This window comes from Rhinoderma darwinii (genome assembly GCF_050947455.1).
Source record: "Rhinoderma darwinii isolate aRhiDar2 chromosome 5 unlocalized genomic scaffold, aRhiDar2.hap1 SUPER_5_unloc_11, whole genome shotgun sequence".
Classification (NCBI taxonomy): Eukaryota; Metazoa; Chordata; class Amphibia; order Anura; family Rhinodermatidae; genus Rhinoderma; species Rhinoderma darwinii.
Window position 1 is genome coordinate 455,318 of NW_027461767.1, and position 24,412 is coordinate 479,729.

The window sequence follows — 24,412 nt, forward strand, 5'->3', positions numbered from 1 at the left end:
GCAGTGTTGGTCAGTGCTGCTCAGCAGGCAGCACTGGACTGGACTGGATTACAGCTGATACAAGGTGTGAAGGAACAAGGGGTGGCTGTGGGCATGCACTTGCTGCCGCTGCCAGTGTTTATCTGCATGGCAGCAGGGCATTTGGGCGTTGCCAGGAAGGCGTTTTTATGTAGATTCCTCCTCTTTCAGCACTGCATTGTGGTGCAAGCAAAAGAAGCAAATCCTGTCTGGCTTCCTCTCCGGCCTTTATTCACCTCCCGTGTAGCTGTGAGTGTGTGAGCCTGCAGGGCCCCATGGAATTGCCTAGAAGTAGGCTGAATCGCTGCAAGGGCTGAACAGCAGTATCGGGCAGGCTCGGGCAACGCGCGGCCCGTTCGGGTTATCGCTTCTCGGCCTTTTGGCTAAGATCAAGTGTAGTATCTGTTCTTATCAGTTTAATATCTGATACGTCCCCTATCTGGGGACCATATATTAAATGGATTTTTAGAACAGGGAGATGGAAATAGAGCTTGCTCTGTCCACTCCACGCATTGACCTGGTATTGCAGTATTTCCAGGACCGGTGCACCCTTTCCTTATGTGTTGACTAAAAGCAGATTCCAAAAGTGTTTTTTGTCTTTGCTATTGTTTCTGTCTTTCTGAAGGGATCTCCCCTTTTAATCCCATTATTTCAACACCTGTTGGACAATGCATGAGTGATAATGAGCTCATTGATTAAATGCAATTAATGAATAGATTGCCACCTCTTGTTGTGTGTCGTCTGTGTTTCTGTGTTTCCGGCATTTCACATTGGAACACCTCATTCACCTTCCTTGTCTTCTCTCCGCCCTCCCTTTTAGGTAAGTTAAAGAGCTGCACCTGAGCCAGCCACTGATTGATTGATTGATTGATTGATTGATTGATTGATTGATTGATTGATTGATTGATTGATGCAGCACAACAGTCAAATAGTGGAGTGGAGTAGGGGAACAGCAAACAGCCAATAAAGCAGCCCGCCCGCTCGCCTGCCCGCCACAATGGACCTACCTGTGTACACTAGATGGATGTGATGGAATGTACTGTCGTCCCTACATTTCAAGAAGAAGTAAGAATTGCAGTTGCAACAAAGCCTTGCTTGCCTACAAAGAGAGCAGCAATTTGGATTTGTTACTATGTTACCTAGAAGAATAACAAACTGTGCAAGGATGGAGGTTGTAGGAGCAAGGAGAAGTTGTCTGTAAAGTTGGTGGATGCCTATTTTCCATTTTGCAGTCCCTTGTCTCCCTCTTGTGGCCTCCTGGAGGCAACTAGCTGTGCAAAAAAAAGACAGCCTGGCGGCCGGCTGTTGCAGTGTTGCCCTCTCAGGCAACACTGAGTGACTGACTGAGCCTCACCGTCTTATATAAAGTTCAGACGGAACTTTGCACGTGTCATAGTGGAGCCCTCAGGATTCCAGAGCCAGCTTTCTGACATCATAATGGGGCCTCAGAGATAAAAGCCTGGGCCCAGGCAGTGTTGGTCAGTGCTGCTCAGCAGGCAGCACTGGACTGGACTGGAATACAGCTGATACAAGGTGTGAAGGAACAAGGGGTGGCTGTGGGCATGCACTTGCTGCCGCTGCCAGTGTTTATCTGCATGGCAGCAGGGCATTTGGGCGTTGCCAGGAAGGCGTTTTTATGTAGATTCCTCCTCTTTCAGCACTGCATTGTGGTGCAAGCAAAAGAAGCAAATCCTGTCTGGCTTCCTCTCCGGCCTTTATTCACCTCCCGTGTAGCTGTGAGTGTGTGAGCCTGCAGGGCCCTATGGAATTGCCTAGAAGTAGGCTGAATCGCTGCAAGGGCTGAACAGCAGTATCGGGCAGGCTCGGGCAACGCGCGGCCCGTTCGGGTTATCGCTTCTCGGCCTTTTGGCTAAGATCAAGTGTAGTATCTGTTCTTATCAGTTTAATATCTGATACGTCCCCTATCTGGGGACCATATATTAAATGGATTTTTAGAACAGGGAGATGGAAATAGAGCTTGCTCTGTCCACTCCACGCATTGACCTGGTATTGCAGTATTTCCAGGACCGGTGCACCCTTTCCTTATGTGTTGACTAAAAGCAGATTCCAAAAGTGTTTTTTGTCTTTGCTATTGTTTCTGTCTTTCTGAAGGGATCTCCCCTTTTAATCCCATTATTTCAACACCTGTTGGACAATGCATGAGTGATAATGAGCTCATTGATTAAATGCAATTAATGAATAGATTGCCACCTCTTGTTGTGTGTCGTCTGTGTTTCTGTGTTTCCGGCATTTCACATTGGAACACCTCATTCACCTTCCTTGTCTTCTCTCCGCCCTCCCTTTTAGGTAAGTTAAAGAGCTGCACCTGAGCCAGCCACTGATTGATTGATTGATTGATTGATTGATTGATTGATTGATTGATTGATTGATGCAGCACAACAGTCAAATAGTGGAGTGGAGTAGGGGAACAGCAAACAGCCAATAAAGCAGCCCGCCCGCTCGCCTGCCCGCCACAATGGACCTACCTGTGTACACTAGATGGATGTGATGGAATGTACTGTCGTCCCTACATTTCAAGAAGAAGTAAGAATTGCAGTTGCAACAAAGCCTTGCTTGCCTACAAAGAGAGCAGCAATTTGGATTTGTTACTATGTTACCTAGAAGAATAACAAACTGTGCAAGGATGGAGGTTGTAGGAGCAAGGAGAAGTTGTCTGTAAAGTTGGTGGATGCCTATTTTCCATTTTGCAGTCCCTTGTCTCCCTCTTGTGGCCTCCTGGAGGCAACTAGCTGTGCAAAAAAAAGACAGCCTGGCGGCCGGCTGTTGCAGTGTTGCCCTCTCAGGCAACACTGAGTGACTGACTGAGCCTCACCGTCTTATATAAAGTTCAGACGGAACTTTGCACGTGTCATAGTGGAGCCCTCAGGATTCCAGAGCCAGCTTTCTGACATCATAATGGGGCCTCAGAGATAAAAGCCTGGGCCCAGGCAGTGTTGGTCAGTGCTGCTCAGCAGGCAGCACTGGACTGGACTGGATTACAGCTGATACAAGGTGTGAAGGAACAAGGGGTGGCTGTGGGCATGCACTTGCTGCCGCTGCCAGTGTTTATCTGCATGGCAGCAGGGCATTTGGGCGTTGCCAGGAAGGCGTTTTTATGTAGATTCCTCCTCTTTCAGCACTGCATTGTGGTGCAAGCAAAAGAAGCAAATCCTGTCTGGCTTCCTCTCCGGCCTTTATTCACCTCCCGTGTAGCTGTGAGTGTGTGAGCCTGCAGGGCCCCATGGAATTGCCTAGAAGTAGGCTGAATCGCTGCAAGGGCTGAACAGCAGTATCGGGCAGGCTCGGGCAACGCGCGGCCCGTTCGGGTTATCGCTTCTCGGCCTTTTGGCTAAGATCAAGTGTAGTATCTGTTCTTATCAGTTTAATATCTGATACGTCCCCTATCTGGGGACCATATATTAAATGGATTTTTAGAACAGGGAGATGGAAATAGAGCTTGCTCTGTCCACTCCACGCATTGACCTGGTATTGCAGTATTTCCAGGACCGGTGCACCCTTTCCTTATGTGTTGACTAAAAGCAGATTCCAAAAGTGTTTTTTGTCTTTGCTATTGTTTCTGTCTTTCTGAAGGGATCTCCCCTTTTAATCCCATTATTTCAACACCTGTTGGACAATGCATGAGTGATAATGAGCTCATTGATTAAATGCAATTAATGAATAGATTGCCACCTCTTGTTGTGTGTCGTCTGTGTTTCTGTGTTTCCGGCATTTCACATTGGAACACCTCATTCACCTTCCTTGTCTTCTCTCCGCCCTCCCTTTTAGGTAAGTTAAAGAGCTGCACCTGAGCCAGCCACTGATTGATTGATTGATTGATTGATTGATTGATTGATTGATTGATTGATTGATTGATTGATGCAGCACAACAGTCAAATAGTGGAGTGGAGTAGGGGAACAGCAAACAGCCAATAAAGCAGCCCGCCCGCTCGCCTGCCCGCCACAATGGACCTACCTGTGTACACTAGATGGATGTGATGGAATGTACTGTCGTCCCTACATTTCAAGAAGAAGTAAGAATTGCAGTTGCAACAAAGCCTTGCTTGCCTACAAAGAGAGCAGCAATTTGGATTTGTTACTATGTTACCTAGAAGAATAACAAACTGTGCAAGGATGGAGGTTGTAGGAGCAAGGAGAAGTTGTCTGTAAAGTTGGTGGATGCCTATTTTCCATTTTGCAGTCCCTTGTCTCCCTCTTGTGGCCTCCTGGAGGCAACTAGCTGTGCAAAAAAAAGACAGCCTGGCGGCCGGCTGTTGCAGTGTTGCCCTCTCAGGCAACACTGAGTGACTGACTGAGCCTCACCGTCTTATATAAAGTTCAGACGGAACTTTGCACGTGTCATAGTGGAGCCCTCAGGATTCCAGAGCCAGCTTTCTGACATCATAATGGGGCCTCAGAGATAAAAGCCTGGGCCCAGGCAGTGTTGGTCAGTGCTGCTCAGCAGGCAGCACTGGACTGGACTGGATTACAGCTGATACAAGGTGTGAAGGAACAAGGGGTGGCTGTGGGCATGCACTTGCTGCCGCTGCCAGTGTTTATCTGCATGGCAGCAGGGCATTTGGGCGTTGCCAGGAAGGCGTTTTTATGTAGATTCCTCCTCTTTCAGCACTGCATTGTGGTGCAAGCAAAAGAAGCAAATCCTGTCTGGCTTCCTCTCCGGCCTTTATTCACCTCCCGTGTAGCTGTGAGTGTGTGAGCCTGCAGGGCCCCATGGAATTGCCTAGAAGTAGGCTGAATCGCTGCAAGGGCTGAACAGCAGTATCGGGCAGGCTCGGGCAACGCGCGGCCCGTTCGGGTTATCGCTTCTCGGCCTTTTGGCTAAGATCAAGTGTAGTATCTGTTCTTATCAGTTTAATATCTGATACGTCCCCTATCTGGGGACCATATATTAAATGGATTTTTAGAACAGGGAGATGGAAATAGAGCTTGCTCTGTCCACTCCACGCATTGACCTGGTATTGCAGTATTTGCAGGACCGGTGCACCCTTTCCTTATGTGTTGACTAAAAGCAGATTCCAAAAGTGTTTTTTGTCTTTGCTATTGTTTCTGTCTTTCTGAAGGGATCTCCCCTTTTAATCCCATTATTTCAACACCTGTTGGACAATGCATGAGTGATAATGAGCTCATTGATTAAATGCAATTAATGAATAGATTGCCACCTCTTGTTGTGTGTCGTCTGTGTTTCTGTGTTTCCGGCATTTCACATTGGAACACCTCATTCACCTTCCTTGTCTTCTCTCCGCCCTCCCTTTTAGGTAAGTTAAAGAGCTGCACCTGAGCCAGCCACTGATTGATTGATTGATTGATTGATTGATTGATTGATTGACTGATTGATTGATTGATTGATTGATTGATTGATGCAGCACAACAGTCAAATAGTGGAGTGGAGTAGGGGAACAGCAAACAGCCAATAAAGCAGCCCGCCCGCTCGCCTGCCCGCCACAATGGACCTACCTGTGTACACTAGATGGATGTGATGGAATGTACTGTCGTCCCTACATTTCAAGAAGAAGTAAGAATTGCAGTTGCAACAAAGCCTTGCTTGCCTACAAAGAGAGCAGCAATTTGGATTTGTTACTATGTTACCTAGAAGAATAACAAACTGTGCAAGGATGGAGGTTGTAGGAGCAAGGAGAAGTTGTCTGTAAAGTTGGTGGATGCCTATTTTCCATTTTGCAGTCCCTTGTCTCCCTCTTGTGGCCTCCTGGAGGCAACTAGCTGTGCAAAAAAAAGACAGCCTGGCGGCCGGCTGTTGCAGTGTTGCCCTCTCAGGCAACACTGAGTGACTGACTGAGCCTCACCGTCTTATATAAAGTTCAGACGGAACTTTGCACGTGTCATAGTGGAGCCCTCAGGATTCCAGAGCCAGCTTTCTGACATCATAATGGGGCCTCAGAGATAAAAGCCTGGGCCCAGGCAGTGTTGGTCAGTGCTGCTCAGCAGGCAGCACTGGACTGGACTGGATTACAGCTGATACAAGGTGTGAAGGAACAAGGGGTGGCTGTGGGCATGCACTTGCTGCCGCTGCCAGTGTTTATCTGCATGGCAGCAGGGCATTTGGGCGTTGCCAGGAAGGCGTTTTTATGTAGATTCCTCCTCTTTCAGCACTGCATTGTGGTGCAAGCAAAAGAAGCAAATCCTGTCTGGCTTCCTCTCCGGCCTTTATTCACCTCCCGTGTAGCTGTGAGTGTGTGAGCCTGCAGGGCCCCATGGAATTGCCTAGAAGTAGGCTGAATCGCTGCAAGGGCTGAACAGCAGTATCGGGCAGGCTCGGGCAACGCGCGGCCCGTTCGGGTTATCGCTTCTCGGCCTTTTGGCTAAGATCAAGTGTAGTATCTGTTCTTATCAGTTTAATATCTGATACGTCCCCTATCTGGGGACCATATATTAAATGGATTTTTAGAACAGGGAGATGGAAATAGAGCTTGCTCTGTCCACTCCACGCATTGACCTGGTATTGCAGTATTTCCAGGACCGGTGCACCCTTTCCTTATGTGTTGACTAAAAGCAGATTCCAAAAGTGTTTTTTGTCTTTGCTATTGTTTCTGTCTTTCTGAAGGGATCTCCCCTTTTAATCCCATTATTTCAACACCTGTTGGACAATGCATGAGTGATAATGAGCTCATTGATTAAATGCAATTAATGAATAGATTGCCACCTCTTGTTGTGTGTCGTCTGTGTTTCTGTGTTTCCGGCATTTCACATTGGAACACCTCATTCACCTTCCTTGTCTTCTCTCCGCCCTCCCTTTTAGGTAAGTTAAAGAGCTGCACCTGAGCCAGCCACTGATTGATTGATTGATTGATTGATTGATTGATTGATTGATTGATTGATTGATTGATTGATGCAGCACAACAGTCAAATAGTGGAGTGGAGTAGGGGAACAGCAAACAGCCAATAAAGCAGCCCGCCCGCTCGCCTGCCCGCCACAATGGACCTACCTGTGTACACTAGATGGATGTGATGGAATGTACTGTCGTCCCTACATTTCAAGAAGAAGTAAGAATTGCAGTTGCAACAAAGCCTTGCTTGCCTACAAAGAGAGCAGCAATTTGGATTTGTTACTATGTTACCTAGAAGAATAACAAACTGTGCAAGGATGGAGGTTGTAGGAGCAAGGAGAAGTTGTCTGTAAAGTTGGTGGATGCCTATTTTCCATTTTGCAGTCCCTTGTCTCCCTCTTGTGGCCTCCTGGAGGCAACTAGCTGTGCAAAAAAAAGACAGCCTGGCGGCCGGCTGTTGCAGTGTTGCCCTCTCAGGCAACACTGAGTGACTGACTGAGCCTCACCGTCTTATATAAAGTTCAGACGGAACTTTGCACGTGTCATAGTGGAGCCCTCAGGATTCCAGAGCCAGCTTTCTGACATCATAATGGGGCCTCAGAGATAAAAGCCTGGGCCCAGGCAGTGTTGGTCAGTGCTGCTCAGCAGGCAGCACTGGACTGGACTGGATTACAGCTGATACAAGGTGTGAAGGAACAAGGGGTGGCTGTGGGCATGCACTTGCTGCCGCTGCCAGTGTTTATCTGCATGGCAGCAGGGCATTTGGGCGTTGCCAGGAAGGCGTTTTTATGTAGATTCCTCCTCTTTCAGCACTGCATTGTGGTGCAAGCAAAAGAAGCAAATCCTGTCTGGCTTCCTCTCCGGCCTTTATTCACCTCCCGTGTAGCTGTGAGTGTGTGAGCCTGCAGGGCCCCATGGAATTGCCTAGAAGTAGGCTGAATCGCTGCAAGGGCTGAACAGCAGTATCGGGCAGGCTCGGGCAACGCGCGGCCCGTTCGGGTTATCGCTTCTCGGCCTTTTGGCTAAGATCAAGTGTAGTATCTGTTCTTATCAGTTTAATATCTGATACGTCCCCTATCTGGGGACCATATATTAAATGGATTTTTAGAACAGGGAGATGGAAATAGAGCTTGCTCTGTCCACTCCACGCATTGACCTGGTATTGCAGTATTTCCAGGACCGGTGCACCCTTTCCTTATGTGTTGACTAAAAGCAGATTCCAAAAGTGTTTTTTGTCTTTGCTATTGTTTCTGTCTTTCTGAAGGGATCTCCCCTTTTAATCCCATTATTTCAACACCTGTTGGACAATGCATGAGTGATAATGAGCTCATTGATTAAATGCAATTAATGAATAGATTGCCACCTCTTGTTGTGTGTCGTCTGTGTTTCTGTGTTTCCGGCATTTCACATTGGAACACCTCATTCACCTTCCTTGTCTTCTCTCCGCCCTCCCTTTTAGGTAAGTTAAAGAGCTGCACCTGAGCCAGCCACTGATTGATTGATTGATTGATTGATTGATTGATTGATTGATTGATTGATTGATTGATTGATGCAGCACAACAGTCAAATAGTGGAGTGGAGTAGGGGAACAGCAAACAGCCAATAAAGCAGCCCGCCCGCTCGCCTGCCCGCCACAATGGACCTACCTGTGTACACTAGATGGATGTGATGGAATGTACTGTCGTCCCTACATTTCAAGAAGAAGTAAGAATTGCAGTTGCAACAAAGCCTTGCTTGCCTACAAAGAGAGCAGCAATTTGGATTTGTTACTATGTTACCTAGAAGAATAACAAACTGTGCAAGGATGGAGGTTGTAGGAGCAAGGAGAAGTTGTCTGTAAAGTTGGTGGATGCCTATTTTCCATTTTGCAGTCCCTTGTCTCCCTCTTGTGGCCTCCTGGAGGCAACTAGCTGTGCAAAAAAAAGACAGCCTGGCGGCCGGCTGTTGCAGTGTTGCCCTCTCAGGCAACACTGAGTGACTGACTGAGCCTCACCGTCTTATATAAAGTTCAGACGGAACTTTGCACGTGTCATAGTGGAGCCCTCAGGATTCCAGAGCCAGCTTTCTGACATCATAATGGGGCCTCAGAGATAAAAGCCTGGGCCCAGGCAGTGTTGGTCAGTGCTGCTCAGCAGGCAGCACTGGACTGGACTGGATTACAGCTGATACAAGGTGTGAAGGAACAAGGGGTGGCTGTGGGCATGCACTTGCTGCCGCTGCCAGTGTTTATCTGCATGGCAGCAGGGCATTTGGGCGTTGCCAGGAAGGCGTTTTTATGTAGATTCCTCCTCTTTCAGCACTGCATTGTGGTGCAAGCAAAAGAAGCAAATCCTGTCTGGCTTCCTCTCCGGCCTTTATTCACCTCCCGTGTAGCTGTGAGTGTGTGAGCCTGCAGGGCCCCATGGAATTGCCTAGAAGTAGGCTGAATCGCTGCAAGGGCTGAACAGCAGTATCGGGCAGGCTCGGGCAACGCGCGGCCCGTTCGGGTTATCGCTTCTCGGCCTTTTGGCTAAGATCAAGTGTAGTATCTGTTCTTATCAGTTTAATATCTGATACGTCCCCTATCTGGGGACCATATATTAAATGGATTTTTAGAACAGGGAGATGGAAATAGAGCTTGCTCTGTCCACTCCACGCATTGACCTGGTATTGCAGTATTTCCAGGACCGGTGCACCCTTTCCTTATGTGTTGACTAAAAGCAGATTCCAAAAGTGTTTTTTGTCTTTGCTATTGTTTCTGTCTTTCTGAAGGGATCTCCCCTTTTAATCCCATTATTTCAACACCTGTTGGACAATGCATGAGTGATAATGAGCTCATTGATTAAATGCAATTAATGAATAGATTGCCACCTCTTGTTGTGTGTCGTCTGTGTTTCTGTGTTTCCGGCATTTCACATTGGAACACCTCATTCACCTTCCTTGTCTTCTCTCCGCCCTCCCTTTTAGGTAAGTTAAAGAGCTGCACCTGAGCCAGCCACTGATTGATTGATTGATTGATTGATTGATTGATTGATTGATTGATTGATGCAGCACAACAGTCAAATAGTGGAGTGGAGTAGGGGAACAGCAAACAGCCAATAAAGCAGCCCGCCCGCTCGCCTGCCCGCCACAATGGACCTACCTGTGTACACTAGATGGATGTGATGGAATGTACTGTCGTCCCTACATTTCAAGAAGAAGTAAGAATTGCAGTTGCAACAAAGCCTTGCTTGCCTACAAAGAGAGCAGCAATTTGGATTTGTTACTATGTTACCTAGAAGAATAACAAACTGTGCAAGGATGGAGGTTGTAGGAGCAAGGAGAAGTTGTCTGTAAAGTTGGTGGATGCCTATTTTCCATTTTGCAGTCCCTTGTCTCCCTCTTGTGGCCTCCTGGAGGCAACTAGCTGTGCAAAAAAAAGACAGCCTGGCGGCCGGCTGTTGCAGTGTTGCCCTCTCAGGCAACACTGAGTGACTGACTGAGCCTCACCGTCTTATATAAAGTTCAGACGGAACTTTGCACGTGTCATAGTGGAGCCCTCAGGATTCCAGAGCCAGCTTTCTGACATCATAATGGGGCCTCAGAGATAAAAGCCTGGGCCCAGGCAGTGTTGGTCAGTGCTGCTCAGCAGGCAGCACTGGACTGGACTGGATTACAGCTGATACAAGGTGTGAAGGAACAAGGGGTGGCTGTGGGCATGCACTTGCTGCCGCTGCCAGTGTTTATCTGCATGGCAGCAGGGCATTTGGGCGTTGCCAGGAAGGCGTTTTTATGTAGATTCCTCCTCTTTCAGCACTGCATTGTGGTGCAAGCAAAAGAAGCAAATCCTGTCTGGCTTCCTCTCCGGCCTTTATTCACCTCCCGTGTAGCTGTGAGTGTGTGAGCCTGCAGGGCCCCATGGAATTGCCTAGAAGTAGGCTGAATCGCTGCAAGGGCTGAACAGCAGTATCGGGCAGGCTCGGGCAACGCGCGGCCCGTTCGGGTTATCGCTTCTCGGCCTTTTGGCTAAGATCAAGTGTAGTATCTGTTCTTATCAGTTTAATATCTGATACGTCCCCTATCTGGGGACCATATATTAAATGGATTTTTAGAACAGGGAGATGGAAATAGAGCTTGCTCTGTCCACTCCACGCATTGACCTGGTATTGCAGTATTTCCAGGACCGGTGCACCCTTTCCTTATGTGTTGACTAAAAGCAGATTCCAAAAGTGTTTTTTGTCTTTGCTATTGTTTCTGTCTTTCTGAAGGGATCTCCCCTTTTAATCCCATTATTTCAACACCTGTTGGACAATGCATGAGTGATAATGAGCTCATTGATTAAATGCAATTAATGAATAGATTGCCACCTCTTGTTGTGTGTCGTCTGTGTTTCTGTGTTTCCGGCATTTCACATTGGAACACCTCATTCACCTTCCTTGTCTTCTCTCCGCCCTCCCTTTTAGGTAAGTTAAAGAGCTGCACCTGAGCCAGCCACTGATTGATTGATTGATTGATTGATTGATTGATTGATTGATTGATTGATTGATTGATGCAGCACAACAGTCAAATAGTGGAGTGGAGTAGGGGAACAGCAAACAGCCAATAAAGCAGCCCGCCCGCTCGCCTGCCCGCCACAATGGACCTACCTGTGTACACTAGATGGATGTGATGGAATGTACTGTCGTCCCTACATTTCAAGAAGAAGTAAGAATTGCAGTTGCAACAAAGCCTTGCTTGCCTACAAAGAGAGCAGCAATTTGGATTTGTTACTATGTTACCTAGAAGAATAACAAACTGTGCAAGGATGGAGGTTGTAGGAGCAAGGAGAAGTTGTCTGTAAAGTTGGTGGATGCCTATTTTCCATTTTGCAGTCCCTTGTCTCCCTCTTGTGGCCTCCTGGAGGCAACTAGCTGTGCAAAAAAAAGACAGCCTGGCGGCCGGCTGTTGCAGTGTTGCCCTCTCAGGCAACACTGAGTGACTGACTGAGCCTCACCGTCTTATATAAAGTTCAGACGGAACTTTGCACGTGTCATAGTGGAGCCCTCAGGATTCCAGAGCCAGCTTTCTGACATCATAATGGGGCCTCAGAGATAAAAGCCTGGGCCCAGGCAGTGTTGGTCAGTGCTGCTCAGCAGGCAGCACTGGACTGGACTGGATTACAGCTGATACAAGGTGTGAAGGAACAAGGGGTGGCTGTGGGCATGCACTTGCTGCCGCTGCCAGTGTTTATCTGCATGGCAGCAGGGCATTTGGGCGTTGCCAGGAAGGCGTTTTTATGTAGATTCCTCCTCTTTCAGCACTGCATTGTGGTGCAAGCAAAAGAAGCAAATCCTGTCTGGCTTCCTCTCCGGCCTTTATTCACCTCCCGTGTAGCTGTGAGTGTGTGAGCCTGCAGGGCCCCATGGAATTGCCTAGAAGTAGGCTGAATCGCTGCAAGGGCTGAACAGCAGTATCGGGCAGGCTCGGGCAACGCGCGGCCCGTTCGGGTTATCGCTTCTCGGCCTTTTGGCTAAGATCAAGTGTAGTATCTGTTCTTATCAGTTTAATATCTGATACGTCCCCTATCTGGGGACCATATATTAAATGGATTTTTAGAACAGGGAGATGGAAATAGAGCTTGCTCTGTCCACTCCACGCATTGACCTGGTATTGCAGTATTTCCAGGACCGGTGCACCCTTTCCTTATGTGTTGACTAAAAGCAGATTCCAAAAGTGTTTTTTGTCTTTGCTATTGTTTCTGTCTTTCTGAAGGGATCTCCCCTTTTAATCCCATTATTTCAACACCTGTTGGACAATGCATGAGTGATAATGAGCTCATTGATTAAATGCAATTAATGAATAGATTGCCACCTCTTGTTGTGTGTCGTCTGTGTTTCTGTGTTTCCGGCATTTCACATTGGAACACCTCATTCACCTTCCTTGTCTTCTCTCCGCCCTCCCTTTTAGGTAAGTTAAAGAGCTGCACCTGAGCCAGCCACTGATTGATTGATTGATTGATTGATTGATTGATTGATTGATTGATTGATTGATTGATTGATGCAGCACAACAGTCAAATAGTGGAGTGGAGTAGGGGAACAGCAAACAGCCAATAAAGCAGCCCGCCCGCTCGCCTGCCCGCCACAATGGACCTACCTGTGTACACTAGATGGATGTGATGGAATGTACTGTCGTCCCTACATTTCAAGAAGAAGTAAGAATTGCAGTTGCAACAAAGCCTTGCTTGCCTACAAAGAGAGCAGCAATTTGGATTTGTTACTATGTTACCTAGAAGAATAACAAACTGTGCAAGGATGGAGGTTGTAGGAGCAAGGAGAAGTTGTCTGTAAAGTTGGTGGATGCCTATTTTCCATTTTGCAGTCCCTTGTCTCCCTCTTGTGGCCTCCTGGAGGCAACTAGCTGTGCAAAAAAAAGACAGCCTGGCGGCCGGCTGTTGCAGTGTTGCCCTCTCAGGCAACACTGAGTGACTGACTGAGCCTCACCGTCTTATATAAAGTTCAGACGGAACTTTGCACGTGTCATAGTGGAGCCCTCAGGATTCCAGAGCCAGCTTTCTGACATCATAATGGGGCCTCAGAGATAAAAGCCTGGGCCCAGGCAGTGTTGGTCAGTGCTGCTCAGCAGGCAGCACTGGACTGGACTGGATTACAGCTGATACAAGGTGTGAAGGAACAAGGGGTGGCTGTGGGCATGCACTTGCTGCCGCTGCCAGTGTTTATCTGCATGGCAGCAGGGCATTTGGGCGTTGCCAGGAAGGCGTTTTTATGTAGATTCCTCCTCTTTCAGCACTGCATTGTGGTGCAAGCAAAAGAAGCAAATCCTGTCTGGCTTCCTCTCCGGCCTTTATTCACCTCCCGTGTAGCTGTGAGTGTGTGAGCCTGCAGGGCCCCATGGAATTGCCTAGAAGTAGGCTGAATCGCTGCAAGGGCTGAACAGCAGTATCGGGCAGGCTCGGGCAACGCGCGGCCCGTTCGGGTTATCGCTTCTCGGCCTTTTGGCTAAGATCAAGTGTAGTATCTGTTCTTATCAGTTTAATATCTGATACGTCCCCTATCTGGGGACCATATATTAAATGGATTTTTAGAACAGGGAGATGGAAATAGAGCTTGCTCTGTCCACTCCACGCATTGACCTGGTATTGCAGTATTTCCAGGACCGGTGCACCCTTTCCTTATGTGTTGACTAAAAGCAGATTCCAAAAGTGTTTTTTGTCTTTGCTATTGTTTCTGTCTTTCTGAAGGGATCTCCCCTTTTAATCCCATTATTTCAACACCTGTTGGACAATGCATGAGTGATAATGAGCTCATTGATTAAATGCAATTAATGAATAGATTGCCACCTCTTGTTGTGTGTCGTCTGTGTTTCTGTGTTTCCGGCATTTCACATTGGAACACCTCATTCACCTTCCTTGTCTTCTCTCCGCCCTCCCTTTTAGGTAAGTTAAAGAGCTGCACCTGAGCCAGCCACTGATTGATTGATTGATTGATTGATTGATTGATTGATTGATTGATTGATTGATGCAGCACAACAGTCAAATAGTGGAGTGGAGTAGGGGAACAGCAAACAGCCAATAAAGCAGCCCGCCCGCTCGCCTGCCCGCCACAATGGACCTACCTGTGTACACTAGATGGATGTGATGGAATGTACTGTCGTCCCTACATTTCAAGAAGAAGTAAGAATTGCAGTTGCAACAAAGCCTTGCTTGCCTACAAAGAGAGCAGCAATTTGGATTTGTTACTATGTTACCTAGAAGAATAACAAACTGTGCAAGGATGGAGGTTGTAGGAGCAAGGAGAAGTTGTCTGTAAAGTTGGTGGATGCCTATTTTCCATTTTGCAGTCCCTTGTCTCCCTCTTGTGGCCTCCTGGAGGCAACTAGCTGTGCAAAAAAAAGACAGCCTGGCGGCCGGCTGTTGCAGTGTTGCCCTCTCAGGCAACACTGAGTGACTGACTGAGCCTCACCGTCTTATATAAAGTTCAGACGGAACTTTGCACGTGTCATAGTGGAGCCCTCAGGATTCCAGAGCCAGCTTTCTGACATCATAATGGGGCCTCAGAGATAAAAGCCTGGGCCCAGGCAGTGTTGGTCAGTGCTGCTCAGCAGGCAGCACTGGACTGGACTGGATTACAGCTGATACAAGGTGTGAAGGAACAAGGGGTGGCTGTGGGCATGCACTTGCTGCCGCTGCCAGTGTTTATCTGCATGGCAGCAGGGCATTTGGGCGTTGCCAGGAAGGCGTTTTTATGTAGATTCCTCCTCTTTCAGCACTGCATTGTGGTGCAAGCAAAAGAAGCAAATCCTGTCTGGCTTCCTCTCCGGCCTTTATTCACCTCCCGTGTAGCTGTGAGTGTGTGAGCCTGCAGGGCCCCATGGAATTGCCTAGAAGTAGGCTGAATCGCTGCAAGGGCTGAACAGCAGTATCGGGCAGGCTCGGGCAACGCGCGGCCCGTTCGGGGTTATCGCTTCTCGGCCTTTTGGCTAAGATCAAGTGTAGTATCTGTTCTTATCAGTTTAATATCTGATACGTCCCCTATCTGGGGACCATATATTAAATGGATTTTTAGAACAGGGAGATGGAAATAGAGCTTGCTCTGTCCACTCCACGCATTGACCTGGTATTGCAGTATTTCCAGGACCGGTGCACCCTTTCCTTATGTGTTGACTAAAAGCAGATTCCAAAAGTGTTTTTTGTCTTTGCTATTGTTTCTGTCTTTCTGAAGGGATCTCCCCTTTTAATCCCATTATTTCAACACCTGTTGGACAATGCATGAGTGATAATGAGCTCATTGATTAAATGCAATTAATGAATAGATTGCCACCTCTTGTTGTGTGTCGTCTGTGTTTCTGTGTTTCCGGCATTTCACATTGGAACACCTCATTCACCTTCCTTGTCTTCTCTCCGCCCTCCCTTTTAGGTAAGTTAAAGAGCTGCACCTGAGCCAGCCACTGATTGATTGATTGATTGATTGATTGATTGATTGATTGATTGATTGATTGATTGATTGATTGATGCAGCACAACAGTCAAATAGTGGAGTGGAGTAGGGGAACAGCAAACAGCCAATAAAGCAGCCCGCCCGCTCGCCTGCCCGCCACAATGGACCTACCTGTGTACACTAGATGGATGTGATGGAATGTACTGTCGTCCCTACATTTCAAGAAGAAGTAAGAATTGCAGTTGCAACAAAGCCTTGCTTGCCTACAAAGAGAGCAGCAATTTGGATTTGTTACTATGTTACCTAGAAGAATAACAAACTGTGCAAGGATGGAGGTTGTAGGAGCAAGGAGAAGTTGTCTGTAAAGTTGGTGGATGCCTATTTTCCATTTTGCAGTCCCTTGTCTCCCTCTTGTGGCCTCCTGGAGGCAACTAGCTGTGCAAAAAAAAGACAGCCTGGCGGCCGGCTGTTGCAGTGTTGCCCTCTCAGGCAACACTGAGTGACTGACTGAGCCTCACCGTCTTATATAAAGTTCAGACGGAACTTTGCACGTGTCATAGTGGAGCCCTCAGGATTCCAGAGCCAGCTTTCTGACATCATAATGGGGCCTCAGAGATAAAAGCCTGGGCCCAGGCAGTGTTGGTCAGTGCTGCTCAGCAGGCAGCACTGGACTGGACTGGATTACAGCTGATACAAGGTGTGAAGGAACAAGGGGTGGCTGTGGGCATGCACTTGCTGCCGCTGCCAGTGTTTATCTGCATGGCAGCAGGGCATTTGGGCGTTGCCAGGAAGGCGTTTTTATGTAGATTCCTCCTCTTTCAGCACTGCATTGTGGTGCAAGCAAAAGAAGCAAATCCTGTCTGGCTTCCTCTCCGGCCTTTATTCACCTCCCGTGTAGCTGTGAGTGTGTGAGCCTGCAGGGCCCCATGGAATTGCCTAGAAGTAGGCTGAATCGCTGCAAGGGCTGAACAGCAGTATCGGGCAGGCTCGGGCAACGCGCGGCCCGTTCGGGTTATCGCTTCTCGGCCTTTTGGCTAAGATCAAGTGTAGTATCTGTTCTTATCAGTTTAATATCTGATACGTCCCCTATCTGGGGACCATATATTAAATGGATTTTTAGAACAGGGAGATGGAAATAGAGCTTGCTCTGTCCACTCCACGCATTGACCTGGTATTGCAGTATTTCCAGGACCGGTGCACCCTTTCCTTATGTGTTGACTAAAAGCAGATTCCAAAAGTGTTTTTTGTCTTTGCTATTGTTTCTGTCTTTCTGAAGGGATCTCCCCTTTTAATCCCATTATTTCAACACCTGTTGGACAATGCATGAGTGATAATGAGCTCATTGATTAAATGCAATTAATGAATAGATTGCCACCTCTTGTTGTGTGTCGTCTGTGTTTCTGTGTTTCCGGCATTTCACATTGGAACACCTCATTCACCTTCCTTGTCTTCTCTCCGCCCTCCCTTTTAGGTAAGTTAAAGAGCTGCACCTGAGCCAGCCACTGATTGATTGATTGATTGATTGATTGATTGATTGATTGATTGATTGATTGATGCAGCACAACAGTCAAATAGTGGAGTGGAGTAGGGGAACAGCAAACAGCCAATAAAGCAGCCCGCCCGCTCGCCTGCCCGCCACAATGGACCTACCTGTGTACACTAGATGGATGTGATGGAATGTACTGTCGTCCCTACATTTCAAGAAGAAGTAAGAATTGCAGTTGCAACAAAGCCTTGCTTGCCTACAAAGAGAGCAGCAATTTGGATTTGTTACTATGTTACCTAGAAGAATAACAAACTGTGCAAGGATGGAGGTTGTAGGAGCAAGGAGAAGTTGTCTGTAAAGTTGGTGGATGCCTATTTTCCATTTTGCAGTCCCTTGTCTCCCTCTTGTGGCCTCCTGGAGGCAACTAGCTGTGCAAAAAAAAGACAGCCTGGCGGCCGGCTGTTGCAGTGTTGCCCTCTCAGGCAACACTGAGTGACTGACTGAGCCTCACCGTCTTATATAAAGTTCAGACGGAACTTTGCACGTGTCATAGTGGAGCCCTCAGGATTCCAGAGCCAGCTTTCTGACATCATAATGGGGCCTCAGAGATAAAAGCCTGGGCCCAGGCAGTGTTGGTCAGTGCTGCTCAGCAGGCAGCACTGGACTGGACTGGATTACAGCTGATACAAGGTGTGAAGGAACAAGGGGTGGCTGTGGGCATGCACTTGCTGCCGCTGCCAGTGTTTATCTGCATGGCAGCAGGGCATTTGGGCGTTGCCAGGAAGGCGTTTTTATGTAGATTCCTCCTCTTTCAGCACTGCATTGTGGTGCAAGCAAAAGAAGCAAATCCTGTCTGGCTTCCTCTCCGGCCTTTATTCACCTCCCGTGTAGCTGTGAGTGTGTGAGCCTGCAGGGCCCCATGGAATTGCCTAGAAGTAGGCTGAATCGCTGCAAGGGCTGAACAGCAGTATCGGGCAGGCTCGGGCAACGCGCGGCCCGTTCGGGGTTATCGCTTCTCGGCCTTTTGGCTAAGATCAAGTGTAGTATCTGTTCTTATCAGTTTAATATCTGATACGTCCCCTATCTGGGGACCATATATTAAATGGATTTTTAGAACAGGGAGATGGAAATAGAGCTTGCTCTGTCCACTCCACGCATTGACCTGGTATTGCAGTATTTCCAGGACCGGTGCACCCTTTCCTTATGTGTTGACTAAAAGCAGATTCCAAAAGTGTTTTTTGTCTTTGCTATTGTTTCTGTCTTTCTGAAGGGATCTCCCCTTTTAATCCCATTATTTCAACACCTGTTGGACAATGCATGAGTGATAATGAGCTCATTGATTAAATGCAATTAATGAATAGATTGCCACCTCTTGTTGTGTGTCGTCTGTGTTTCTGTGTTTCCGGCATTTCACATTGGAACACCTCATTCACCTTCCTTGTCTTCTCTCCGCCCTCCCTTTTAGGTAAGTTAAAGAGCTGCACCTGAGCCAGCCACTGATTGATTGATTGATTGATTGATTGATTGATTGATTGATTGATTGATTGATTGATGCAGCACAACAGTCAAATAGTGGAGTGGAGTAGGGGAACAGCAAACAGCCAATAAAGCAGCCCGCCCGCTCGCCTGCCCGCCACAATGGACCTACCTGTGTACACTAGATGGATGTGATGGAATGTACTGTCGTCCCTACATTTCAAGAAGAAGTAAGAATTGCAGTTGCAACAAAGCCTTGCTTGCCTACAAAGAGAGCAGCAATTTGGATTTGTTACTATGTTACCTAGAAGAATAACAAACTGTGCAAGGATGGAGGTTGTAGGAGCAAGGAGAAGTTGTCTGTAAAGTTGGTGGATGCCTATTTTCCATTTTGCAGTCCCTTGTCTCCCTCTTGTGGCCTCCTGGAGGCAACTAGCTGTGCAAAAAAAAGACAGCCTGGCGGCCGGCTGTTGCAGTGTTGCCCTCTCAGGCAACACTGAGTGACTGACTGAGCCTCACCGTCTTATATAAAGTTCAGACGGAACTTTGCACGTGTCATAGTGGAGCCCTCAGGATTCCAGAGCCAGCTTTCTGACATCATAATGGGGCCTCAGAGATAAAAGCCTGGGCCCAGGCAGTGTTGGTCAGTGCTGCTCAGCAGGCAGCACTGGACTGGACTGGATTACAGCTGATACAAGGTGTGAAGGAACAAGGGGTGGCTGTGGGCATGCACTTGCTGCCGCTGCCAGTGTTTATCTGCATGGCAGCAGGGCATTTGGGCGTTGCCAGGAAGGCGTTTTTATGTAGATTCCTCCTCTTTCAGCACTGCATTGTGGTGCAAGCAAAAGAAGCAAATCCTGTCTGGCTTCCTCTCCGGCCTTTATTCACCTCCCGTGTAGCTGTGAGTGTGTGAGCCTGCAGGGCCCCATGGAATTGCCTAGAAGTAGGCTGAATCGCTGCAAGGGCTGAACAGCAGTATCGGGCAGGCTCGGGCAACGCGCGGCCCGTTCGGGTTATCGCTTCTCGGCCTTTTGGCTAAGATCAAGTGTAGTATCTGTTCTTATCAGTTTAATATCTGATACGTCCCCTATCTGGGGACCATATATTAAATGGATTTTTAGAACAGGGAGATGGAAATAGAGCTTGCTCTGTCCACTCCACGCATTGACCTGGTATTGCAGTATTTCCAGGACCGGTGCACCCTTTCCTTATGTGTTGACTAAAAGCAGATTCCAAAAGTGTTTTTTGTCTTTGCTATTGTTTCTGTCTTTCTGAAGGGATCTCCCCTTTTAATCCCATTATTTCAACACCTGTTGGACAATGCATGAGTGATAATGAGCTCATTGATTAAATGCAATTAATGAATAGATTGCCACCTCTTGTTGTGTGTCGTCTGTGTTTCTGTGTTTCCGGCATTTCACATTGGAACACCTCATTCACCTTCCTTGTCTTCTCTCCGCCCTCCCTTTTAGGTAAGTTAAAGAGCTGCACCTGAGCCAGCCACTGATTGATTGATTGATTGATTGATTGATTGATTGATTGATTGATTGATTGATTGATGCAGCACAACAGTCAAATAGTGGAGTGGAGTAGGGGAACAGCAAACAGCCAATAAAGCAGCCCGCCCGCTCGCCTGCCCGCCACAATGGACCTACCTGTGTACACTAGATGGATGTGATGGAATGTACTGTCGTCCCTACATTTCAAGAAGAAGTAAGAATTGCAGTTGCAACAAAGCCTTGCTTGCCTACAAAGAGAGCAGCAATTTGGATTTGTTACTATGTTACCTAGAAGAATAACAAACTGTGCAAGGATGGAGGTTGTAGGAGCAAGGAGAAGTTGTCTGTAAAGTTGGTGGATGCCTATTTTCCATTTTGCAGTCCCTTGTCTCCCTCTTGTGGCCTCCTGGAGGCAACTAGCTGTGCAAAAAAAAGACAGCCTGGCGGCCGGCTGTTGCAGTGTTGCCCTCTCAGGCAACACTGAGTGACTGACTGAGCCTCACCGTCTTATATAAAGTTCAGACGGAACTTTGCACGTGTCATAGTGGAGCCCTCAGGATTCCAGAGCCAGCTTTCTGACATCATAATGGGGCCTCAGAGATAAAAGCCTGGGCCCAGGCAGTGTTGGTCAGTGCTGCTCAGCAGGCAGCACTGGACTGGACTGGATTACAGCTGATACAAGGTGTGAAGGAACAAGGGGTGGCTGTGGGCATGCACTTGCTGCCGCTGCCAGTGTTTATCTGCATGGCAGCAGGGCATTTGGGCGTTGCCAGGAAGGCGTTTTTATGTAGATTCCTCCTCTTTCAGCACTGCATTGTGGTGCAAGCAAAATAAGCAAATCCTGTCTGGCTTCCTCTCCGGCCTTTATTCACCTCCCGTGTAGCTGTGAGTGTGTGAGCCTGCAGGGCCCCATGGAATTGCCTAGAAGTAGGCTGAATCGCTGCAAGGGCTGAACAGCAGTATCGGGCAGGCTCGGGCAACGCGCGGCCCGTTCGGGTTATCGCTTCTCGGCCTTTTGGCTAAGATCAAGTGTAGTATCTGTTCTTATCAGTTTAATATCTGATACGTCCCCTATCTGGGGACCATATATTAAATGGATTTTTAGAACAGGGAGATGGAAATAGAGCTTGCTCTGTCCACTCCACGCATTGACCTGGTATTGCAGTATTTCCAGGACCGGTGCACCCTTTCCTTATGTGTTGACTAAAAGCAGATTCCAAAAGTGTTTTTTGTCTTTGCTATTGTTTCTGTCTTTCTGAAGGGATCTCCCCTTTTAATCCCATTATTTCAACACCTGTTGGACAATGCATGAGTGATAATGAGCTCATTGATTAAATGCAATTAATGAATAGATTGCCACCTCTTGTTGTGTGTCGTCTGTGTTTCTGTGTTTCCGGCATTTCACATTGGAACACCTCATTCACCTTCCTTGTCTTCTCTCCGCCCTCCCTTTTAGGTAAGTTAAAGAGCTGCACCTGAGCCAGCCACTGATTGATTGATTGATTGATTGATTGATTGATTGATTGATTGATGCAGCACAACAGTCAAATAGTGGAGTGGAGTAGGGGAACAGCAAACAGCCAATAAAGCAGCCCGCCCGCTCGCCTGCCCGCCACAATGGACCTACCTGTGTACACTAGATGGATGTGATGGAATGTACTGTCGTCCATACATTTCAAGAAGAAGTAAAAATTGCAGTTGCAACAAAGCCTTGCTTGCCTACAAAGAGAGCAGCAATTTGGATTTGTTACTATGTTACCTAGAAGAATAACAAACTGTGCAAGGATGGAGGTTGTAGGAGCAAGGAGAAGTTGTCTGTAAAGTTGGTGGATGCCTATTTTCCATTTTGCAGTCCCTTGTCTCCCTCTTGTGGCCTCCTGGAGGCAACTAGCTGTGCAAAAAAAAGACAGCCTGGCGGCCGGCTGTTGCAGTGTTGCCCTCTCAGGCAACACTGAGTGACTGACTGAGCCTCACCGTCTTATATAAAGTTCAGACGGAACTTTGCACGTGTCATAGTGGAGCCCTCAGGATTCCAGAGCCAGCTTTCTGACATCATAATGGGGCCTCAGAGATAAAAGCCTGGGCCCAGGCAGTGTTGGTCAGTGCTGCTCAGCAGGCAGCACTGGACTGGACTGGATTACAGCTGATACAAGGTGTGAAGGAACAAGGGGTGGCTGTGGGCATGCACTTGCTGCCGCTGCCAGTGTTTATCTGCATGGCAGCAGGGCATTTGGGCGTTGCCAGGAAGGCGTTTTTATGTAGATTCCTCCTCTTTCAGCACTGCATTGTGGTGCAAGCAAAAGAAGCAAATCCTGTCTGGCTTCCTCTCCGGCCTTTATTCACCTCCCGTGTAGCTGTGAGTGTGTGAGCCTGCAGGGCCCCATGGAATTGCCTAGAAGTAGGCTGAATCGCTGCAAGGGCTGAACAGCAGTATCGGGCAGGCTCGGGCAACACGCGGCCCGTTCGGGTTATCGCTTCTCGGCCTTTTGGCTAAGATCAAGTGTAGTATCTGTTCTTATCAGTTTAATATCTGATACGTCCCCTATCTGGGGACCATATATTAAATGGATTTTTAGAACAGGGAGATGGAAATAGAGCTTGCTCTGTCCACTCCACGCATTGACCTGGTATTGCAGTATTTCCAGGACCGGTGCACCCTTTCCTTATGTGTTGACTAAAAGCAGATTCCAAAAGTGTTTTTTGTCTTTGCTATTGTTTCTGTCTTTCTGAAGGGATCTCCCCTTTTAATCCCATTATTTCAACACCTGTTGGACAATGCATGAGTGATAATGAGCTCATTGATTAAATGCAATTAATGAATAGATTGCCACCTCTTGTTGTGTGTCGTCTGTGTTTCTGTGTTTCCGGCATTTCACATTGGAACACCTCATTCACCTTCCTTGTCTTCTCTCCGCCCTCCCTTTTAGGTAAGTTAAAGAGCTGCACCTGAGCCAGCCACTGATTGATTGATTGATTGATTGATTGATTGATTGATTGATTGATGCAGCACAACAGTCAAATAGTGGAGTGGAGTAGGGGAACAGCAAACAGCCAATAAAGCAGCCCGCCCGCTCGCCTGCCCGCCACAATGGACCTACCTGTGTACACTAGATGGATGTGATGGAATGTACTGTCGTCCCTACATTTCAAGAAGAAGTAAGAATTGCAGTTGCAACAAAGCCTTGCTTGCCTACAAAGAGAGCAGCAATTTGGATTTGTTACTATGTTACCTAGAAGAATAACAAACTGTGCAAGGATGGAGGTTGTAGGAGCAAGGAGAAGTTGTCTGTAAAGTTGGTGGATGCCTATTTTCCATTTTGCAGTCCCTTGTCTCCCTCTTGTGGCCTCCTGGAGGCAACTAGCTGTGCAAAAAAAAGACAGCCTGGCGGCCGGCTGTTGCAGTGTTGCCCTCTCAGGCAACACTGAGTGACTGACTGAGCCTCACCGTCTTATATAAAGTTCAGACGGAACTTTGCACGTGTCATAGTGGAGCCCTCAGGATTCCAGAGCCAGCTTTCTGACATCATAATGGGGCCTCAGAGATAAAAGCCTGGGCCCAGGCAGTGTTGGTCAGTGCTGCTCAGCAGGCAGCACTGGACTGGACTGGATTACAGCTGATACAAGGTGTGAAGGAACAAGGGGTGGCTGTGGGCATGCACTTGCTGCCGCTGCCAGTGTTTATCTGCATGGCAGCAGGGCATTTGGGCGTTGCCAGGAAGGCGTTTTTATGTAGATTCCTCCTCTTTCAGCACTGCATTGTGGTGCAAGCAAAAGAAGCAAATCCTGTCTGGCTTCCTCTCCGGCCTTTATTCACCTCCCGTGTAGCTGTGAGTGTGTGAGCCTGCAGGGCCCCATGGAATTGCCTAGAAGTAGGCTGAATCGCTGCAAGGGCTGAACAGCAGTATCGGGCAGGCTCGGGCAACGCGCGGCCCGTTCGGGTTATCGCTTCTCGGCCTTTTGGCTAAGATCAAGTGTAGTATCTGTTCTTATCAGTTTAATATCTGATACGTCCCCTATCTGGGGACCATATATTAAATGGATTTTTAGAACAGGGAGATGGAAATAGAGCTTGCTCTGTCCACTCCACGCATTGACCTGGTATTGCAGTATTTCCAGGACCGGTGCACCCTTTCCTTATGTGTTGACTAAAAGCAGATTCCAAAAGTGTTTTTTGTCTTTGCTATTGTTTCTGTCTTTCTGAAGGGATCTCCCCTTTTAATCCCATTATTTCAACACCTGTTG

At 47.8% G+C, this 24,412-nt stretch overlaps 17 non-coding genes across 17 annotated transcripts; all 17 read left to right on the forward strand.

The window, feature by feature from the left end:
* Positions 1 to 381: 381 nt before the first annotated feature.
* On the forward strand, positions 382 to 572 carry LOC142685067 (U2 spliceosomal RNA). Its single transcript, XR_012854630.1, has one exon. It is a non-coding gene; the product is annotated as a U2 spliceosomal RNA (small nuclear RNA).
* A 1,296-nt stretch (positions 573 to 1,868) lies between these two features.
* Positions 1,869 to 2,059, forward strand: LOC142685068 (U2 spliceosomal RNA). The gene has a single exon (XR_012854631.1). It is a non-coding gene; the product is annotated as a U2 spliceosomal RNA (small nuclear RNA).
* A 1,288-nt stretch (positions 2,060 to 3,347) lies between these two features.
* LOC142685069 (U2 spliceosomal RNA) lies at positions 3,348 to 3,538 on the forward strand. Its single transcript, XR_012854632.1, has one exon. It is a non-coding gene; the product is annotated as a U2 spliceosomal RNA (small nuclear RNA).
* Positions 3,539 to 4,834: 1,296 nt separating this feature from the next.
* Positions 4,835 to 5,025, forward strand: LOC142685110 (U2 spliceosomal RNA). The gene has a single exon (XR_012854669.1). It is a non-coding gene; the product is annotated as a U2 spliceosomal RNA (small nuclear RNA).
* A 1,308-nt stretch (positions 5,026 to 6,333) lies between these two features.
* Positions 6,334 to 6,524, forward strand: LOC142685070 (U2 spliceosomal RNA). Its single transcript, XR_012854633.1, has one exon. It is a non-coding gene; the product is annotated as a U2 spliceosomal RNA (small nuclear RNA).
* A 1,296-nt stretch (positions 6,525 to 7,820) lies between these two features.
* On the forward strand, positions 7,821 to 8,011 carry LOC142685071 (U2 spliceosomal RNA). The gene has a single exon (XR_012854634.1). It is a non-coding gene; the product is annotated as a U2 spliceosomal RNA (small nuclear RNA).
* A 1,296-nt stretch (positions 8,012 to 9,307) lies between these two features.
* On the forward strand, positions 9,308 to 9,498 carry LOC142685072 (U2 spliceosomal RNA). Its single transcript, XR_012854635.1, has one exon. It is a non-coding gene; the product is annotated as a U2 spliceosomal RNA (small nuclear RNA).
* Positions 9,499 to 10,782: 1,284 nt separating this feature from the next.
* On the forward strand, positions 10,783 to 10,973 carry LOC142685073 (U2 spliceosomal RNA). Its single transcript, XR_012854636.1, has one exon. It is a non-coding gene; the product is annotated as a U2 spliceosomal RNA (small nuclear RNA).
* A 1,292-nt stretch (positions 10,974 to 12,265) lies between these two features.
* LOC142685075 (U2 spliceosomal RNA) lies at positions 12,266 to 12,456 on the forward strand. The gene has a single exon (XR_012854637.1). It is a non-coding gene; the product is annotated as a U2 spliceosomal RNA (small nuclear RNA).
* Positions 12,457 to 13,752: 1,296 nt separating this feature from the next.
* LOC142685077 (U2 spliceosomal RNA) lies at positions 13,753 to 13,943 on the forward strand. Its single transcript, XR_012854639.1, has one exon. It is a non-coding gene; the product is annotated as a U2 spliceosomal RNA (small nuclear RNA).
* Positions 13,944 to 15,232: 1,289 nt separating this feature from the next.
* On the forward strand, positions 15,233 to 15,423 carry LOC142685078 (U2 spliceosomal RNA). The gene has a single exon (XR_012854640.1). It is a non-coding gene; the product is annotated as a U2 spliceosomal RNA (small nuclear RNA).
* A 1,300-nt stretch (positions 15,424 to 16,723) lies between these two features.
* Positions 16,724 to 16,914, forward strand: LOC142685079 (U2 spliceosomal RNA). Its single transcript, XR_012854641.1, has one exon. It is a non-coding gene; the product is annotated as a U2 spliceosomal RNA (small nuclear RNA).
* Positions 16,915 to 18,203: 1,289 nt separating this feature from the next.
* On the forward strand, positions 18,204 to 18,394 carry LOC142685080 (U2 spliceosomal RNA). Its single transcript, XR_012854642.1, has one exon. It is a non-coding gene; the product is annotated as a U2 spliceosomal RNA (small nuclear RNA).
* A 1,292-nt stretch (positions 18,395 to 19,686) lies between these two features.
* On the forward strand, positions 19,687 to 19,877 carry LOC142685081 (U2 spliceosomal RNA). Its single transcript, XR_012854643.1, has one exon. It is a non-coding gene; the product is annotated as a U2 spliceosomal RNA (small nuclear RNA).
* Positions 19,878 to 21,169: 1,292 nt separating this feature from the next.
* Positions 21,170 to 21,360, forward strand: LOC142685082 (U2 spliceosomal RNA). Its single transcript, XR_012854644.1, has one exon. It is a non-coding gene; the product is annotated as a U2 spliceosomal RNA (small nuclear RNA).
* A 1,280-nt stretch (positions 21,361 to 22,640) lies between these two features.
* On the forward strand, positions 22,641 to 22,831 carry LOC142685083 (U2 spliceosomal RNA). The gene has a single exon (XR_012854645.1). It is a non-coding gene; the product is annotated as a U2 spliceosomal RNA (small nuclear RNA).
* A 1,280-nt stretch (positions 22,832 to 24,111) lies between these two features.
* On the forward strand, positions 24,112 to 24,302 carry LOC142685084 (U2 spliceosomal RNA). The gene has a single exon (XR_012854646.1). It is a non-coding gene; the product is annotated as a U2 spliceosomal RNA (small nuclear RNA).
* The last annotated feature ends 110 nt before the right edge of the window (positions 24,303 to 24,412 follow it).